Raw genomic sequence first — 14,859 nt, 5'->3', positions numbered from 1 at the left:
AGACTTCTGGTCTCCATAACTGAAGGATACCTCACTACTACACTTTTTGTAACTCGTTACAGCAGAAATAAGCAACTAATACAATCATCAATATCTAACCCCCAATCAGAGTGTTTCATCTTCACGCCCTTCATCCCACATCTGACTGTTACCTCCTTCATCTCAAGTCCTACCCAAGTAACACTAACCCTGTCTTCCCACCATGAGTTTAGCCTGTAGTAACTTCACCCTGGAAGTCTCCTATAATCCAGGTTGCTAATCCACTCACCACTGGCTGGCTCCAAACATCCCAGTGGGATTGTGATACTTACAAGACAGTCAAGACTTGTGGGTCAGTCCACGGGCCTTTGAGCTTATTAGCAACCCTCCTCCCCTGGTCCCTCTGCACACCGTGCTGAGTGCATGGTGCTCGTCAGCTGCCCCATGTCACAATGTGCCAGTGCTGCGCTGTCCCTCCTCCTCTGTCTGGAGCATTCAAGAAGCATCCATTGAGTCACTGCCTGCTAGAATACAAACACCAGGCTAACCTGATCTTATGCACTGGATATTCAGACTAACACAATACAACAATCTGCTTTTCAGCAACCACATATATGTTTCCTTATACAGGATAAATATCATTATTCACCACACTCATGATTCTAATAATGTATTCCATTCAGCATTCTGATGCGTAATTTTATTATTTAAAAATAACGCATTTTCAAAATGAAGCAAGCAACCACGTGCATTCCTTCCTGGCAGGGTTCACTTGCAGGCCATATTAACCAGTTTAGCCACACGGCATCAAGTGGAAATATTTTTAAAGATTCATTTATTCATTTGAAAGAGTAACAGAGAGGCAGAGGCAGAAGGGGAGAGAGAGAGAGAGAGAGAGAGATTGAGAGAGATCTATCTTCCATCCACTGGTTCACTCCCCAGATGGCCACAATGGCCAGAGCTACACCTATCTGAAGCCAGGAGCCCCTTTGGGTCTCCCACGTGGGTGCAGGGGCCCACGGACTTGGGCCATCCTCCACTGCTTTCTGAGGCCGTAGCAGAGAGCCAGACTGGAAGTGGAGCAGCCGGGTCTTGAACCAGAGTCCATATGGGATACCGGCAGTGCAGGAAGCAGCTTTACCTGCTACACCACAGCGCCAGCCCTATCAAGTTGAAATTTTAAGAGTAAGAAGGTTTTCATCGGTGAGGCACTAACTTAAACTCTTTTGGAAAAGCAGCTGTCTGTTCACTCCTTAAAACCTGAGGAATTAATGATTTCATGGTCTTCTTTAAAACTGAATCTGCAGGTGGGCTTCTGGCACAACAGTTGGAAAACCAGCTGGAAAACCACATCCTGCCTGGGAGTGCCTGAGTTGGAGCACTGGCTCCACCTCCTAGCCCAGATTCTTGCTAACACACGTGCTGAGTGGCAGCAGGTGACACCTCCAGCACTGGGGTCCCTCCCCCTACATGGCAGGCCGGCACAGAGTTCCAGGCTCCTGGTTTCAGCCTGGCCCAGCCCTGGTTGTTGTGGGCATTTGGGAAATGAACCCGCAGATGGGAGATTGATCTTTCTCTCACTGCCTTTCCAATAAAATAAATAAATAAGAAAAAATTAAAATAAAGCAAAATTCTGTCCTGGAAGCCCTCATACTGCATGTGAGATAAATCAACCATCTCTATACATGCGTAATTCAAACTGAGATGAGGAAAGATGGGCGTGGCAAAGACTGCCTGAAACAATGGTGCCTGGACTGCATTTGGAGCTTAAGACAAACAGGGAAGTGCAGTCACAAGAGGGGACGGAACAGCGCCTACGCATTGCAAGACCTTCCCGTGGTTCAGTCACCCTGGAGCTCGGGTTGAGAGCGTTGGGGGGCGAGAGGAAGCCGGAGATGTGGGAGGATGTTTGAAGGGCCTCAGGAATACAGGAAGCAGCATTTATCCTGCAGAAAACAGGGGCAGTTTTCATCCAAGTGTGGCAGGATCAAATGTGCCCTTGAGATAATAATGTACCAGCAGGGTAGGAATGGTTGGGAATAAGAGGATTTTGCCAACACTGAAAACAGAAAAGCTTGCCCGGAGGGCTTCATATCCACAGAGAATGGATAATGAGATTATGACCGAGGGGAGGGGCCCTGGAATGCAAACAGGGGTTACAGTGGAGATATATTTAAGACTTAGCACAATGTGTTGTAGTTCAAAGAACGTGGGCTCTCAAAGTGGATATAGTCCTCTGCTTGGTCACCTCTCAGTCGTGTGGTCCAAGCAAATCGGTAAACCTTTATGAACCTGAGGTAGGATAACAACACTACCTAATGTCTGCTCATGGAAAAAGATGGAACACAGATCAAGGAATGGGCATGGTTTAAAGATTCCCGGGTTATATACTGGTAAGGGAGAGTGACAGAGAGAGGAAAAGAGACAGTCAGGGAGTGAGCACATGACAGATCTCTTGCATCTGCTAGACCAGTCCCCACATGCCTATGGCAGCCGGAGATGGACCGACCACCCTGAAGTCAGGAGCCAGGCACTTCACCCAGTTTTCTCACGTGGGTGGCAGGGTCCCAATAACTTGGGCCATTATCTGCTGCCTCCCAGGAGCATTTGCAGGGAGCTGTGTTGGAAGCAGAGACAGGGACCACACCACATAATGACCACCCCTCTAACTGCTCAAAAGGTGATGGCTATTTGCATCAATCATTAGCATAAACAAACCAACAAGGATGGGCCACTGGTTAGAGACATGATACAGAAAGAACAGGAGTCTAGGCTGAGCCTAAGCTTTCTGGCCATTGTTAACAGCAGGTCACACTTACTGAGGCAGGAAATGAGAAGAAACAGCAAATCTGCTGACGAAAAACAACACCCCCTCCCCCGAATATTTCAAAGTCCTTTAACTAAAAAATATTCACATATAAACACATCAAACTCTTGTGTCTTAAGAGCCATCTTTAGTATTCAAACAGTATTTTACACTTTGTGTTCTGTGCGGGGGCAAACTTGAAATCTTTACTTAATAGATACTAAATTGATCTTCTGTATATAAAGATAACTGAAAATGAATTTTGATGCAAATGGAATGGGAGAGGGAGTGGGAGGTGGGAGGGTTGCAGGTGGGAGGGAAGTTATGGGGGGGAAACCACTGTAATCCATAAACTGTACTTTGGAAATTTGTATTTATTAAATAAAAGTTCAAAAAAAGAGCCATGTTTTCACAGCTCTGTGTTTATCCGGGGTGGGCATATGGCACGGGAACCAGAGATGCAGACTCTGGAGCTGGGATGCCCTGCGGGCGCAGCTCAGCTCTGCAGCTGACAAGCTGTGCGTCCTGGGCTGAGTTTCCACCCGTCTCTGGCCGTCTCTGGCCGTCTCTGGAAAGGTAACAGCATGCAACTCAGACAGCGGCCGCAAACACACGACGGTCGCATTTCTGGAGTGCCTACCACGGCGCCTCCTTTTTCCCAAAGGCACGGACAAGTGTTAGACACATGTGTTTCTCAACTGTTCATGGTCATTTTTCATCCCTGTAGGAAAAGCTTCCTCAATCCTCTTCCTCCCTCTCCATCTTTCCCAAGCTCTGAAAACTGGAAAAGCAAAACGTGAGCCCGGAGCTGGTAGGTGTCCGGCATTCCCGGAGCAGAGCAGGTCAGCAGACAGAAGCGTTCCGCAAAGCCAGCTCGACAGACGTGTGCAGACCAGCACAGCCTGGGCACCTGACAAATGAGACTCCATGTGCATGGGAGATTTACAAGGAACACGGCGCAGAGATTTACAGCTGTTAGGAACCTCGCGAATGAAACTTTCCCTTCCAAGAAGAATTTTTTAAACTTTATTAGAAATATCCAATAAAAGGAAATTCATACATGCCTAAATCAAAATGTCAACACTTTAGCTTAGGTCTGAGAATGATGGAGTCTGCACAGGAGCTTCTGTATAAATTTTTCAACACCTAAATATATAACATCTTAACGTTGGGTAAGTACAGTTGCATTAGTGAAGAGAGTTTTATGTTTTTAAAAATTACGATGGCGAGTAGTTTTAGGAACCCTGTAATTTACTGTGCCACAGAATACAACTTTTAAAGAATACCACCTACTATAGTTTATGTGGAGAAATAATGGATTCAGAGGTCAATTCTGTGATTTATAGTGAGGGGACGCATTGCTTACTATCCTAAGAGCTTCGCTCTTAATTCTAAACACACCTTCTACAAACACCTAAGGGCAGAATTACAGCTGAGAGGGAGCCAATCCCAACTGCCGCTCTCCATCACAATGTCAGTGTGCTGGCCGCAGGAGGATCTGTAACTAGCTCCAAGGCGCAACTCCTGCTTTGCTGGCCCCCAAATTTACCCACATGTGCGCCCTGAACATCACCAGGCTCTCCAGAATATATTCCACAAGTAGTACCACACCTCATATTTTAATTATAGCATCGAAATTATGATTAGTATAGGAGTTTGAGATGACAGTACTGGGCTCAGCATGGTGGCACAGTGGGGTAAGGCACGGTCTGTGACACACTGGCATCCCACATGAGCGCTGGTTTGAGTCCTGGCTGCTCCACTGCAGTAGAAGATGGCCCAAGTGAGTGGACCCCTGCCAGCTATGTGGGAGACCCGGGTGGAGTTCCACACTCCTGCCTTGGGTGTGGCCCTGCCTGGTCAGCGCAGCCATTTAGGGATTGAATTAGTGTTTGGGAGATTGATAAATTGATCTCTCTCTCTCTCTCTTACTTTCTCCTGGCTCTCGCTCTCTCTCTGTAACTCTGCCTTTCAATTAAATAGATAAACAATGACTATTTTTCTAAAAAGAAATCACAGTTCTCCCAAATAGCAACTTCTATTTTTTCAGATAATACAAAAAAGGTGTCTAAAAAACTCAAGAGAATAAATTCAGCTGTATATTTATAATAAAAATATTCTCAAAATAAAAGAATTACTGGGTTTTCTGTAGTCTGATGTGGAAAAGAAACAGAACACGGTAGACAAGACTGCTGTTTCGCACCACTCTCTTTGTCCACCCCCTTTTCTCTCTCCTACTTGGAGAGGCAGCCACTACACCAAGTTGTGTGTGAAAAATTCTAGGCCATTTTAATAATTCCTAGACACATATGTGCACACACGCTTTCAATATAGTTTAGTGTTCCAAAAGCATGCAAATTCTATCAGAATGTGTATATTTTTCCACTTCTGGGTTTCATTTCACATCAACACTGTGCTTTTGAGTGCTATTCAAAGTGATATATTGCTCTAATTCATGTATTCATTTAAGCTGCATTAATGCAAAGAGAAAAAAATCTGTGCCTTGCCCAGAGGGGATTGGTGATGTGGACAACAGCAGATTTCTCACCTGAAACTATGAGAAGAGTGTAGCAGCACGATGCTTCCCAAGGTCTGAAAGAAAAGAAGCGTCAGCCCACCTGCCCGTCCGTCCCAGCGTCAGCCCACCTGCCCGTCCGTCCCAGCGTCAGCCCACCTGCCCATCTGTCCCAGCGTCAGCCCACCTGCCCGTCTGTCCCATGACGCCATGTCCTCATGGCTGCTTCTGCACGACCTACACCGTGGATCAATGAGTTTTCCTTTCTCTTCTGTTTTATGGAGCACAATGGTAACAGTCTTACTTGGTAAAGAGTTGGTATGTGGAAACCAAATCCCCCTTCCTTGGTTTCAATATATTCTTAGTTATTGAGGACATTAATACTTTCATATAGATTTTTGTAGCAGTCCGTTAACTTCTGCAGATACTTGTTGGACCTAGTTTTGGAACATGATATCTTTAACACAGGACATTTTCCCATCAGTGAAAATAATGTTGTCTCTTCAATGAAGGACATGTTTGTGTGTTACATAGTTTTACCTTTATAAAGCTTTATATTTTCTTATTTAAATTTATTTCTAGCAATCATAAATTTGTTGTTTTTCCAAATGATTTCAGTCTGTAATAACTTTCTCTTTCATTTTGTCAACATCTCTTACATATTGTATATGATTTCATCATTTTACCATTTATTTCACACAAAACATATCCTAAATGCAGGAAAACTAGGTCACCCAATGTTCCCAATGCTTCCTCACAGAAGTGGGGTTTTATTCCCACACTAAAGCTTAGACTGAAAGAATTTGAGTTACTGAGAGACAGTGCCCTAGTATTCAATAAGGCCTCTCCATCAGAATCAAGAGTTATTTTGATTGAACCCATGTCTTACATTTAGAAACATGAGTCTAACCTCCTCCAAACATTATTGCATTATAGGTAGTAGAAGACCAATATATTTTACTTCCTGGAGTTTATTAATAGGGTACCTCGCTTACATTAAAAATAATAGATGAAGTGAGGAAACACTTGTGGTAACAATTCTGATGTGACTATCGCTGGGATTTGTCACAACACATGCAGGGCTTGCTAGGGACTTGTAAGTGTGTTCCATGGCATATATCAAATCTGCAAACACACACAGCCATCCAGGAAGAAGACTGACTTCCCCCACAGCAAATGAAAGACTTTTTGCCACCTAAAAACAGAGGAAAAATAGCTCCACTTTTTTCTCCCAAAGAATAACCCCAGTACTTGTTATATAGTCATTCAGCATTTCCTAGTCAACTCTTGGAGAAAAAAAGCTATCCTTCAAATCTTCCGGCTCACTTGCCTTGCAATCTGAATTAATAGGAGAAAATCGACCTAAAAGCCCCCTCCCTAACTTGCAGTTCATGTGCACTGAAAAGTCCAGTGTAGGTCTCGTAGGTGGGTTCTGTAACTTTTTGTCCTAGCCAGTTTTCATGGCACTTTTTTAATCTTGCTGTAATGGCGGAGAGATGATATTTACCTGGTATGAGCCTGTGTTCTAACTACAGCGCGGATTTCAGTCTGGTGTTGATGAGGCTTTTAGTTGATGCCTTAAATTTTAAGAAGTAATAAGTTAATATTTAGGCACCAGCACTGTGGTGTAGTGGGGAAAGCCGCCATCTGCAGTGTTGGCATCCCTCATAGGCTCTGGTTCGAGTCTTTGCTGCTCCACTTCTGATCCAGCTCCCTGCTAATGCTCTTAGGAAAGCAACAGAGGGTGGCCCAAATCCTTGGTCCCCTGCACCCACATGGGAGACCCAGAAGGAGCTCCTGGCTCCTGGCTTCATATCAGTTCAGCTCTGGCCACTGCGGGCATTTAAGGAGTGAACCAGCAGCTGGAGGATCTCTCCCTCTCTCTATCTCTCTGCCTCTGCCTTTCACATAAATAAATACATCTTTACCATTTACCTGCAGAAAAGTGATCACATAGACTGGATCCGATATATTTTTGATTAGTGCTTTCCCCACATGGTAATACTTTCTTAGGCAATAAAGACGCGACAAGGAATAATGTAGAGAGACATACAGAGAAAAGCAGGAGAAGGAATGGAGGGAAAGCAGAAACAAAGAACTGGAGCAGCACCGACTCTGCGCCTGGAAGCGTCACCCTTCACAGGGGCAGCCCAGCCCTGCGGTTTCTCTTGCAGCAAAGCCAAGGCTCTGGGTCACCCAGTGAGGAGCAGCATGGAATCCAAACTGTTATCTGCGTCTCAAGGACTCGTGCCCACTGCATGTCAAGGGTGCCATGTATGATCCTGTTGCCAGCAGATGCTGGGGTGCTTTTGGGAATCTGTGGGGGCAATTTGGTTGGTTTGATATGAGAGTCACGTCTGGCATTTAGTGGGTAAGGCCTGGGATAGGGTCTAGACAGCTTCAGTATGAAGACAATCCTACACAATGAACACCCAACTCGCATGCTACGCGACCTTTGCAGTGCCCTCCAGGTTTTCATGCAAAACCGCCTGCTCACAATGTTACAAGCCTGAAGCCTGCTTCCACTTTGGGTATAAACAGCAGGATTTTTTTTTTGGTAATTTTTAATATATCTTGAATTTTCCAGAAATAGAATGTCTTTGTAAATCAAGAGACGATTGTAATTGTTTTGTTTGGAAATTTCCCAAGAGCTACTCACCATTTCAAAGCTCTCTTTGTTCCTGTCACTGCTGCTCATGGTATTTAATTGGCCAGAATCACTTAAATTGCATCAATCAATCTGCAGTTGTAGCTGACGCAGTCATGTGCTTACTGGGTCGTCATATTAAAATGTCAGCTATAAAGAAAACATGTCAAAGGAGTCAGTTGATTATTATTTTCCTTCTCTGAAACACAGACTTCCTCATTGCAAAATGTTTGCAAGCATATGGCTACAGTAGTATGACAACTAAGATAGTTATTCCTACATATTTTTATAAAATGCCACTTTTGTATAAAATATTTTTAAATACTCAATGACCAGTTTTTTTTTTTTTTAAAGACTTACTTATTTGAAAGAGTTACAGAAATAGAGAAGGAGAGAAGGGGAGAGAGAGAGAGAGAGAGAGAGAGAGAGAGAGAAATCTTCCAGCTGCTGGTTCACTTCCCAAATGGCCACAACTGCCAGGACGGGGCCAGGCCGCTGCCAGGAGCCAGGAGCCTTCTTCCAGGTCTCGTTCGTGGATGTAGGCGCCCAAGCACTTGGGCCATCCTCTGCTTCCTGCCGAGGTGCACTAGCAGGAAGCTAGATCAGAAGTGGAGATGTCTGGACTTGAACCGGCGCCCATATGGGATGCTGGCTTTGTAGGCCATGGCTTTCAGCCGCTGAGCCACAGTACCAGCCCCAAAAGATGTTTCTGTGTATTATCAGAACATTATATTGAAATTCTAAACTGATATGTGAAGGTGAATTAAAATCTCGTGAATGTCACTCAAGACATTAAATAAATTGTGTGTTCTGAAGAGACAGAGAACCACCACTTGCTGTCACTTTGTACATGGCACCTCAGTGCACACCAACAACTCCCAGATTCTAGGAAGACCAGGGTGTTAGGGGAGATCCATTCTCTCCTCCATGCACTGTTTGTCACGTGAGTATTCGGAAATGTTACTGCAGTATGGCCCATTGCTTGCACTGGATCAAAGGATACACGTTACCATGGACCACTCCTGACCAGTGAATACCAAGGTAAAACTGCTGTGGACTCTGAAGGGAAAGTCCTTTGTGACCCAGAAGGAGAGAACTGAGAAAATTTTCTCTTATGCTGGCTGGCGTTTATTTGGTTTATTATTTTTATCTTTGAGCAGTTTACTGAGAGACAATCGATGTGTAAATATTTGCAGATATTTAAGGAGGACAACTTGACGTTTGGATTCATTGTAAAATGGCCCGCATGTTCTAACTAACTAATCTGTAGCCATCGCATAGTCACCATTTCTGTGTGTGCACAGTGAGATACCATCCGGGGTCCACGCTCTTAGAAAATTCCAAGGGCACAGTAGCTTTAACTTGTGTCAGAATAGTATACTTCAGAGGTCCAGAACTGACTCATCTTTTATAAATGAGACTCTGTACCCTTTAATCAATAGGAGCCTCTTCCCACCACCTCCAGCCCCCAGAACCCATTTCCACTCCCTGGCATAAATGTGACTTCTTGGGAATCCTCACCCTGGCTTACCCAAGAGTGCTCACCATTTCTGTTTCTGCATCTTTGGTCATTCCCGTAATGTCTTTTATCTCCATCCATGTTGTCCCAATAGCATCATTGCTTGTACTAAGACTGCGTAGACAAAGGTACTTCAAAAAATGCATGGAAAATGGATTTAAAGGATAAGACACATTTTCCATGAACTTTTTGAAGGTCCCTTACGTATGAATATATAAGGATACTCCTAAAAGCTTCGAAAAAATGGAATTGAAGGGCAATGTTTTTTTGGCATGAACAAAACCTTGAAATTCAGGCATAGTTTTCTCATCGCATGCATTTGCCATGAGCATTTTAATGGCCCTGTGCATGACTGTGTTCTGTAATTTCTGTGTGTAGCCATTCATCACAAGACATTTACATGGCTTACATCCCCCGGCTGTTGTGAACAATACTGCAGTGAACACGGAGCTGCACTTGTCTCTTCCATAGAATCACATTATTTCTACAGGGTGTGTACCCACCATAGGATCACTGGTTCATGTGGCAATTCTGTTTTAAATTTTTGAGCAGTGCTGTGCTATAAACATTTAATCGTTGGCTCTTAAGGAGTGAAGGAAGCCCTGATTTATAGTATTTGGTGGTTTTTGTGATGTAAATTCTCCCAGCATGGCCAATTCAAGATAACAAGCTGATGTCACTACACAGAGTGATAAAGCCAAGTAGAGGAGCCAAAGGCTGGGAGAATCCCCTCCCTAGAAGCAGAAAAGAAGGAAACAACATGGACCACATATATTAAGAAATTAATTAATTAGAAGCTATCGTCTTTATTTTTATTTTCCTCATCTTTAATATTACTTATGTAGGTATAGTTTCATATAATTTGATTTTTTAACAAAAGTTGTATTTGTCAGCCAGCTCATGCGATTGCAGGGACTCAGCTGTTGATTCTCACAAGCCAGTAGAAGGAGCTCCAGCACTCCACTGGTTTCTGGATTCCCCCAAAAGCCATCTTCATAAATGAGCAGGTTCATCCTTTTATGATCGTTTCAGTAAACAATTTCTTATTCAGGCTATGGCGCAGTGGGTTAAGCCATGCTTGCAGAGCTGGCATCCTGTATGGGCACTGGTTCAAGTCCCATATGCTCCACTTGCAATCCAACTACCTGGTAGTGGACTGAGGAAGGCAGTGGAGGATGGCCCAAATGCTTAGGTCCCTGCACCAACATGGGAGCCTGGGAGGAAGCTTCTGGATCCTGAGTTTGGACTGGCTCACCCCTGGCCATGTGGCCATCTTTCTTTTAAAGAAAATAAATTTATGTCTAAAACCACATCACACAACAGAAACATCGACATGCACTACTACAGAGCTGGGTGTGTTCTCACAAAGCAAACCCAGCCAGGTAATGTCCACCCAGATCAAGATCAGAAGCACCACCAATGCCCAGAACACTCTACATCCTCATTCTCACGGAGGAGGGTGTTCCAAAAACTCATGCAAAATGAATGCTATGCAAAAAATAAGTGTGCATGTCAAACATTTTTGTACCAAAAAACCTCCCCAGTTTCTACAAACTTTTGGAAGTACCCTATATTAATGCACAAAAGTAACCATTAGTTTCCTATCAGCATTGATAGATGGTCCTTTCACAAAAACAGAAATTCTAGATCTTCCTTGTATAAAAATGTTAGTATGTGTACTTTTTTCCCTTGAGAACAAGGTTTATCATTAATTAAGGAAGCACCTAAGAAAACAAGTAATGGAGTTGGGCACTTAGGCATAACTAAAACTTATGTGACATAAGAATATCTTCTACTTAATACACTAAAACAAAATAAACCTTTGAGAACAAGTTTTACTGTTAACTCTCATAATACAAGTCATTAAGGACAGAGTCTTGCATGGGAAGTTAGTGTGTAGTGACTCCTATTGTTCATTTAACAATTAACACTCTTATGCATGATGTTAGTGATCACCTGAGCCTCTTGACATGAGCTGCATAGGCTATGGAAGCCTCTTGAGTCCACAATATCTGTCAGTATTTAGACAAATCCATAAGCAAAGTGGAAGTTCTCTTCTCCTTTGAGAGAAAAGTACATCCTTCTTTGATGGCCACTTCTTTCCACTGGGGTCTCACCCACAGAGGTCCTTCATGTAGAATATTTTTTGCTACAATGTCTTGGATTTCCATCCTAGAAATGCTCTCCTGGGCTTTTCAGCCAGACCAGAATGCCTTCAGGGCTGATTCTGAGGTCAGAGTGCTACTTAAAGTGATTGTTATTCTATGAGTCTGCTGTGTAGACTGCTTCCCTTGCTGGAGCAGTCACTCCTTTTTAATTCTATTTATTATTGTTACCAGGCATTTAATTATTGTGCATACTTCACAAAGGACTGTATTGCTGCACACTGACAAAGCAGAGTGTCACCAATACAGAGGCTGACATAAAATGAAATTAATCCGCATGATTGATACACAAATTCATAATGGTAAGAAAGTTACACCTTTGTAATCCTCATTCTTTCTAAAAAGTTCTTCTTAGGAATTTCTAATTCATTTCTATCCTCTCTGAATGTGTCAGAGAACACTCTCTGCTTGGGACTGTACAGTTCTTAACTTCTCTTTAACAGTTTTGCATGTTTTGAGGATGGGAGATCACATATTAAACTAGTTTCAGCTGGTAAATGGTTCATGTTGGAAATTTAAAAAAAAAATCTAAGAGGAATGGATGGATGGATGCAGGGAGATGGGAGAAAGAAGGAGGGTGGGAGAGGGAGGGAGGGAGGGAGAGATGGAGGGAGGGAGAGGGAGAGGGAGAGGGAGAGGGAGAGGGAGAGAGAGAATGAATCTCCCACCCAGTGGTTCACTTTCCAAATGCCCACAGAGCTAGGACTGGACCAGGCCAAAGTCAGAGTCAGGAACCTCATCCTGGTTCACCCTGTGGGTAGCAGGGACTCCACTACTCGAATCACCACCGCTGCTTCCCAGAGTCTGTGTCAGCAGGAAGCCTGATCATGTCCTCTGGTGTGGGACATGGGCATCTTAACCAACGCTTTAACAGCCAGGCCAAACACCTGGCCCATCACTCTGGACTTCCTGGATCTTGTTTTGTTATTATCAATTTCACTGTATATTTATCTTCTATTTATGAAAACACCAATGTCACACCTATGTTAGTAGTACAAAATTTCCCTATCAAAAAAACTTCAGATACAACCATGAGTCAATTCCATGAACTTTCACATCTTGCGGGACAGTGGATCTTTGGGCAAAATAAATCTTTTTATTGGCAGTGCACTCATGAGGAGAGACTCAGAAACTCTGACCATAAAACCTCCTTTCTCAAGCAAGAGCTGTGGCACAGGATGCCTACTCTGGGGAGACACAGAGTTAGTAAAAGAGCCCTTGGACTCTGCAGAGCCTGGAGACTGGGAGGGCACAGGGTTTGTGGACTGTCCATGCCAGAGAGCCTCCACATTGCTCCTAATTAGTCGAGGAAGGCTTCCTGGGGGGAAGTCAGTCCAAGGAATGTTATTATCTATGGTGGCCTGATAAGTTCTAGGATGTTTTGCAAATGCAATGTCACCTGTCCACTGTTACTGCCATTGGAAATGCTTAACTAGGTTGTATTTCCAATCGCATGCATAAAACTGTCTCATATTTTAAAAATATGTACAGTATGTTTTATTGAGCATATCTAACAAGTAGTGGAAAATATATTGGATTCATTTCCACAAGGAACACACAATGCCAACTCTCCCAATCTATTCCATAATTATGGCACAGGGATAGGATTATGACTGTGGGGGATGTGTTAACTGTCTGAATTTATAAGCAAATTCCTCCCAGAATGAAATCCTCTGGTGCATCTGTTATGTATTTAGACTTTTAAAAAATGTGCTTTGGTGTGAGCCAAGCAGGTGTGCAGTCCTCTCACCCATGAGATCACATAAAATAAAAGTTCACGATGGTCCACAAACTCAGCGTAGCGGGGACCAAGGAAAGGAACACCCCTCCGCTCAAGCCAACCCAGCCTCAAATCCGCAGCTCGCCTAGGGAATTCCCAAGTGGACTTGTGAACTTGAAACAAGAATGCAGAATTTGGCAAACCAGTTCCTTCTGCTTTTTTTCTGCCGCTTTGACACTGGAGCCACAATGAGGGCAATTTCTGTCTAACTCTTGATACTGGAATAAAAGCTTAATGGAGTGAGTGACATTCCCCTGTGGGGTGTGTGTGCCTCTATGTGTGTGGGTTCTGGGTCTGCACCAGACGCATGTGCTGTACCCAGCTGCCATCAACGGGAACATGGTATGGTTTCTTCCATTTCCCCCTAATTTTCATTTCTCTCCACTTCTCAGTCCCTCTGTCCCTTCAGCGGTTGTATGGAACACTGTTACTGAGAATGAGGCTTCTAATTTCCTCTTCTGCTTATATCTGTTCTCAGGTCTCCAACTCAGTCACGTTTCTTATGCATCTGCCCAGTTCAATGAACAGAAGCCCTTTCCCCCCCAAAGAATTTCAGCCTCAAGCCCTGTAGGAATCTAGGGAGAAGAATGCCTGCTGAAGCATGAAATTCCAAGTTGCATTTTCCCTGCTATGTGCTTTCCTCTTCAGTTTCCACATCCCAGAAGTGGAATCTCACCAGCAACAGAACAACTAGAAAGGGGGTAGGTGTGGGTGTTTGAAGCCTATGAAAAAAATGCATTACAGAACACAAAGATGAAACCACCAATCCCCATTGCACTCCTTCATAACAACGACTTAAATAACCATCAGGCAAGAGTGCTCAGGGGCCCATGGCGGGCAGCGAGAGCCTGGAAGACATCAAGAGCCATCCATCCCGGTGCCATCCCTCCACTGGCCTCTATTCAGACCCCTGCTCAGTTATCTGCTAGGTAAATGCTCTGCATTGTCGCTCCCCGTCTTTGTGGAGGAACGACACAGGACCCTGCGTTGTTCTTTTGTCTGCTCGGCCCTCCCCAGGTTTGCTGCTGGTTCTTCCCGGGTTGGCTACCGTCCCTTCCACCTCCGTGGAAGGGCGGTTCCCCCTAGCCACTTTCCCCACTTCCGCGGGGGAGCGGCACACCGCCGGCCGGCTCTCTCGGGGGCTGCACAGGTGTTCCCCTTAGATGTTCCTGGTGCATGTTGTCTCTCTCCTCCTTTATAGTCCTCTTCCACCAATCCCAACTCTGCTACCCACACGCCGAGTACGCTGCTCTCCTCCAATCAGGAGCAAGATCAGCTCCTGCAGCTCAGTCAATCAAATTGGCGAGAGGCAGCTGCGTAGAAGTTGCTACTCCCTTCTCAGCGCCATATTGTGGGAGAGCAGATGCATAGAATAAGTCTTAATTCGAGTAACTTAGTCTAATCCGAGTTGCTCCCCACAGATCCCCCTTTCTTTTTATTTTTTGGCG

The sequence above is a fragment of the Oryctolagus cuniculus genome, chromosome 6, assembly GCF_964237555.1.
Source record: "Oryctolagus cuniculus chromosome 6, mOryCun1.1, whole genome shotgun sequence".
Lineage (NCBI taxonomy): Eukaryota > Metazoa > Chordata > Mammalia > Lagomorpha > Leporidae > Oryctolagus > Oryctolagus cuniculus.
The sequence above is the reverse complement of the archived record's forward strand: the minus strand, read 5'-3'. Positions refer to the sequence as shown.